The sequence below is a fragment of the Lepidochelys kempii genome, chromosome 1 (assembly GCF_965140265.1).
Source record: "Lepidochelys kempii isolate rLepKem1 chromosome 1, rLepKem1.hap2, whole genome shotgun sequence".
Lineage (NCBI taxonomy): Eukaryota > Metazoa > Chordata > Testudines > Cheloniidae > Lepidochelys > Lepidochelys kempii.
The window spans coordinates 229271158-229277690 of NC_133256.1; positions in this window are offsets into that span (position 1 = coordinate 229271158).

Genomic DNA, 6533 nt, shown 5'->3' on the forward strand with positions numbered 1-6533 from the left:
TTCCACATGGTGTATGAATTTTACATCCAGAAACAATCACTTCAAACCTAAAAGTTTAATATTGACTTCACTGAGAGCAGGCTTGGGTCCTTAGTGTCATTCTCATGCTTTTGTTTTATTGTATGGTTATTATAAATCAACAAAGAAAAAGTTAATGAAGACATAGTATACAGGGAAAAAACACCTTCCCGCCTTTCCTCCCACAACTATCATGAGAGCTGACATTTGGAAAGTACTATGAAATTTTTAAATCTTTTAAAAATCTTCCCGGAGCCCTCACCCCCTCCCACACCCGAACCCCCTGCCCTAGTCCGGTGAAAATGAGCAAGTGAGCCAGGATGTGGGAGAGCGGGTGATGGAGGGAGGGGGGATGAAGTGAGTGGAGGGTGCGGCTTCGGGGAGGGGGTAGAGTAGGGATCTTGGGGAGGGGCAGGGCAGGGAGCGGGGTAATGATATTCAGTTTTCTGCAAATAGGAAGTTGGCAACCCTAGGTTCAGCCGGAGGGCTGAGCCTTGTAAGACTGGACTGGAGTGTTGGAATACCCTGACACCATAGAGCAGAGGCCTAGATGAGTGCTGGAGCCTGGCCTGGCCTCTAAGGGGCACCCTGGCATTAGGGATACTACCTTGCCAGTATCTGACTGGCCTGGCCAGATTTTTTACGGATTTGCCAGTTGCCAGAAAAATAATTTAATCTGCTTGTTTATTTTTTAAGTGGGTCTAAAGGTTTGTATTATTAGCACCACAATACATTGGGCTAGCTAATGTTAAACGTTTCTGTGCCCAGCTAATGATGCTGCAGCGTTCCTACTTCTGCAGTTTAAATAAGAAAATGATGTTATCAATCTTATCTATACGTGTTCTCTCTGGAGTGGCTCTAGAAGGGAGGGGGGCTGTTGAGTTGCCTTGTGGTTGGGCTTGCGGCGGGCTTTTTTGAAAGGTGGTATCCCTACCTGGCATAAGAACCCTAGTGACAATGTGGTAGAGAATGTGGGCATGATCTTCCCATCCCTGGAGACTGACTCAGACTGTTGAACACCTTCAACCTAAGGTCGTGAGTTGGTAAGATGGTGACAGCGTGGATCTGGGATGCCTTCTAAAGTGGATGACCAAGATTCAGCAATAGCAACAGCAGCTCCTGTGGCAACTGGCTGTCCAGCAGCAACAGCAGATCCGGGACTTAGGGGCACAGCAGCAACAATTGGTCCAACAGGTAGTGGCCCTAATGTAGCCTCAGCGTCTTACTGGGATTTCATCTCCAGGGGCTGTAGACCTGGCCAGCCACAGTCATGTCAGTGAAAACTCATGAAAATGGGCCCTGAGGATGACTCGAAGGTTTTCCTGATGATGTCTGAGCAAGTGGTGACAGCAGTTCAGTGAGCCATCCTGGAAGCACCTTATTTGATTGGATCAGCACAGGCTGAGACCAAAGGCTAGATGCAGCCCCATTGAGAATCTCTCTGGGGAATCAGTGACCTGATGCCCCAGTGTAATGTGATCCTCTGGTGTGATGGAATCTCCAGTGTACAACCTGGAACTGTGCCCCCTTTACTCTCCAGCCTGGGGTGTCTCTCACAATGCTTTGCTAGTGCCAACCTGCAAACTCCTCCAGGTGCTGTTATCACTCAGCCACCAAAATGCAGAGACACAGCCAGCTAAGTTGCATGAATGCTCTGCAAGCAACTCATGAACTATAGAAAGGGAGACACCAGCCAATCCCCCCAGCCTTGCACCTCAGAATGTACCATCTTATACTGCTCAAGACCTTCTCTTGAATAATGTAAGCTCCTTAATTAGTTCGCCACTTTGTCAAAGGAGAGTGGACGTACAACATCCTGTGTAATCTGAGCAGATTCCCAACACACGTTAGACAAACTCACTGGTAAAGACAAAACATTAAAACAAGTGTATCAACTACAGAAAGTTTTTTAAGTGATTATAAGTGGTAGGCATAAAGGTCAGAGATAGTTATATTTTATCTTCTTACATAAACATGTGTTCTAAACCCTAAACTTTCAGACTAAGCAAGAGTTGAATCAAACATTTTTTTTCACACACACACACACACCCCACTGGATGTTGCAGGTAGGTTATAGTTCTTAACACAAAGGCTGAATTTCCTTCTGAGTCTGAGATCAATCTCCTCAGTTCAAAGTCTTTGTCTTCCCAGTGTTCTTGTTGCCTTCATTGTAGGTGGGGCAGGAGGAGGTGGTCTCGTGATCCCACTGTCCCTTATTTTATACTCTCAGTTTATGTCCCAGAGAAGATACTGGCCCAGATGTGTCCTGTGGGCCTTGCTGAGTCCCAGAGTTGAGCAATCCCCATTGTGTGGTGCTCACGCAACTGTTTCTTACAAAAGTGTAAATCTCTGATTTATAATTCCCCTGATAGTCAATGGCTCATGATGGTCGCTTAATGCCTGTTTGGGTGTCACTTTGTTGTCACTGGAGAGCTAGCAGTGGGTGTCTCCCAAACTCACAACATATTTCAATAACAATTATATTACAAAATCTTAAAAATTCATACATACTAATGATATACATATTTTGACAGAACAATGAGATTCAGCAGATCATGACCTTTCATATGGTATCTTATGTGGCATGCTTTGTATGAAATATCACAACCAGATACAAATGATGAATATGGGGGCTACAGGGTGCTACTTTGAAGTACAGTGTATCACACACAGTTCCAGAAACAGCAGCCTCCTGTGGGGCCCAGCAAACTGCAGTGCCTCAGCCTGGTCCCTCTCGAAGGCCAGCCAAGCCTGGACAAAGGATGCTGGGGGTCCTGCAGGCTCCTCCACAGGAAAGCACATTTAAACCTAGAGATTGGATACTTCTGCTTCTCCCAAGTGCCAAATCCAAGGACTGTAAATGCCAAAGTTTAGGCTTTTAAAAAATATATCACAAAGAAACTAAAAAGAACATAATTCAAATAACTTTTGCCTGTGCAGGTCACCTTAAAACCACTGGTTACCATTCTTTCAATTCCCACCTCTGTAACTCATTGGCTCCTTACCCAAACCAAGCTCATCTGTTTTCCTTTCCAAGACAGCATTTTTAGGGCCTATGGTTACTTTATGGATCAACATTTGGTATAGGTCCCCCATCAGGTTCTTATTCTCTACTGGATCACCTGAAAGAAATTCGGGCCCTGATTCTCAGGTGCTCTATTTCTGCACTTAGGTGGGAAAGATGGCTTTAAGTCAATGTTGTTCTCCCTTTATTTTTGGATTTGTCTACCCTGCAATTAAGAAGTATGATTGCAACACATGTAGGCATACCTAGTTGGCTTTAATTTAGTTGATTGGGTACCAACAGTAGTGATGCCATGGTAGCACAGATATCAAAGCACTTTACAAAGGAGATCATGATTATATGATTTCATAAGAATTTTTTAACATTTTTATTTGACTCAGGGTCTGTCTGCACTACACTCATGTAGACATACACAAGCTAGCTTTAATCTATCTAGGTCAAGTCCTGGAATAGAGCTGGGTGAATTTTTTCAGATTAGTAGGTTATTCAAAGAAAAACGTGGTTACAGTCAAATAAAAACTAGTCATAAATTTGACATGATTAATTCTGGCTATTTACCAAATGGCTTAAAGAGGTAGCTATGATGCTGCTGTCCTTCCTACCCCCTCCCACTTTTATCACCTTTAGCTCAGTGGTTAAGGTACCTGGCATGTGGGAGACCTACATTCAAATGCCTGTTCAGGAACAGACCTGAAACAGACTTTTTTGATTCACCAACAATCTCAGATTTGGTTGGCCCTTAACCATTTCCACCCTCCCCATCCAGCTCTATACACGAGTAGTGAAGCTGTGCCAGTGCACACTTCACCAGGAGCTGTACAAGTGCTCCTGGGTAGTTACTTGTGCAACTAGCTCACGCAGAAATGTGCACGGCTACATCTTCACTGCTCCAGTTCCTGAGCTAACTAATTAAAGCTAGGTCCAGTACGTCTACATAAGCTGCAATCACACGTGCTTGCAGAGTAGACATAACCCTCAGTCATGTATTTTATAAGGGGTCCTCCGGACCATAATGCACACCTTGTTTCTTGTCACCTTCACTCTTACTAATGAAACAGTGCTGAGGAGCTGATAATTTATATAATAAAAAGAAAAGGAGTACTTGTGGCACCTTAGAGACTAACCAATTTATTAGAGCATAAGCTTTCGTGAGCTACAGCTCACTTCATCAGATGCATATCGTGGAAACTGCAGCAGACTTTATATATACAGAGAGAATATGAACCAATACCTCCTCCCACCCCACTGTCCTGCTGGTAATAGCTTATCTAAAGTGATCATCAGGTGGGCCATTTCCAGCACAAATCCAGGTTTTCTCACCCTCCACCCCCCCACACAAATTCACTCTCCTGCTGGTGATAGCCCATCCAAAGTGACAACTCTTTACACAATGTGCATGACAATCAAGTTGGGCTATTTCCTGCACAAATCCAGGTTTTCTCACATCCCCCCCACCCCCATACACACACAAACTCACTCTCCTGCTGGTAATAGCTCATCCAAACTGACCATTCTTCAAGTTTAAATCCAAGTTAAACCAGAACATCGGGGGGGGGGGGTAGACCAAGGTGGGAGGAGGTATTGGTTCATATTCTCTCTGTATATATAAAGTCTGCTGCAGTTTCCACGATATGCATCTGATGAAGTGAGCTGTAGCTCACGAAAGCTTATGCTCTAATAAATTGGTTAGTCTCTAAGGTGCCACAAGTACTCCTTTTCTTTTTGCGAATACAGACTAACACGGCTGTTACTCTGAAACCTGTCATTATATAATAAAGTGACTCACTGTGAAGCCCTAATGTTTGCAGGTGATTCAAGGAAGCACAGCTACCTGCAACTTCAGAGATGCATGTAGAGACCTGACCCCTGTCATCCTGACAAGGCTGAGAATCTGAAACCAGCTTTATGTTGGTTGAGAACTTAGATAGTATAGGCATACGGAAAGTTACATTTCCCCAGCGCTTTTCATTGTATGAAGGGGCACCACTTGCGGGGGCAGGGGACATAGGTGCCAACTCCATGGATGCTCCGAGGCTGGATCACCCATGGGGAAAAATTGGTGGGTGCTCTGCACCCACAGGCAGCCAAGCTCCCCGCGCCGCCTCACCTCCTCCCCTGAGCGCCGCCTCCCCCTCCTTCCCTGAGTGCCGCGTCCCCGCTTCTCCTCCCAGCGCTTGCCACACAAAACAGCTGTTTCATGGCATAACAAGCTGGGGGAGGGAGGGAGGAAGAGCGGGAATGCGGTGTGCTCAGGGGAGGAGGCAGGGAAGAGGCGGGGCCGGGGTGGGGATTTGGGGAAGGAGTCCAATAGGGGCAGGGAGGGGCGGAGTTGAGGCAGGGACTTTGGGGAAGGGGTTGGAATGGGGGTGGGGCAGGGGTGAAATCGGGGCCGGGGAGGGTTGAGCACCCACCGGCTCCAGGAGAAGTTGGCGCCTACGGCAGGGGAGGGCTCTAGCCCTGAGTTTTGTAGGGGAGGTCTACCCACCCTAGCCCCAGCTGGAGCTCTTAAGTGCAACAGCTTGATTGTGATATGTGATGAGTTCGGTAGCTGGGAGCTGCACAGCCTTTGGGGAAGGGAGTTTGTTTATAAACAGGCAGGGTGATTTAGATAACAAAAGGCTTATCATTAAAATAAATTAAGGATCCTTAGATGATCCTGAAAGCATTGCCAGGCACTTCAGTTAAAAGATAGGAAACAAAGGGCAGGAATAAAAGGTGAGATTGGAGAGCGATTAACAGTGGTGTCTCTCAGGGATCTGTACTGTTCAACATATTCATAAATGATCTGGAAAAAGGAGTATGCGGTGAGGTGGTAAGATTTGCAGATGATTCAAAATTACTCAAGATAGTTAAGTCCAAAGCACACTACGAAGAGCTACAAAGGGATCTCACAAAACTGGGTGACTGGGCAACAAAATGGCTCAAGAAATTCAATGTTGATAAATGCAAAGTAATGCACTTGGCAAAATATAATCCCAACTATACATACAAAATGATGGGGTCTAAATTAGCTGAACCTGTCAATAAAGAGATCTTGGTGTCATTGTGGATAGTTCTCTGAAAACATCTGTTCAATGTGCAGTGGCATTTAAAAAAGATAACAGAATATTGTGAATCATTAGGAAAAGAATAGATAATAAGAGAAAATATCATATTGCCTCCATATAAATCCACGGTATGCCAACATATTAAATAGTGCATGCAGATTTGGTCACCCCATCTCAAAAAAGATATATTGGATTTGGAAAAGGTACAGAGAAGGGCAACAGAAACGATTAGGGGTATAGAATACCTTCTGTACGAGGAGAGATTAAAAAGACTGGGACTTTTCAGCTTGGAAAAGAGATGACTAAGGGGGATATGATAGAGGTTTATAAAATCATGAATGGTGTGGAAAAATGGAATAAGGAAATGTTATTTACTCCTTCACATAAAGCTAGGGGTCAACCAATGAAATTAATAGGCAGAAGATTAAAAAAAAAGTATTTCT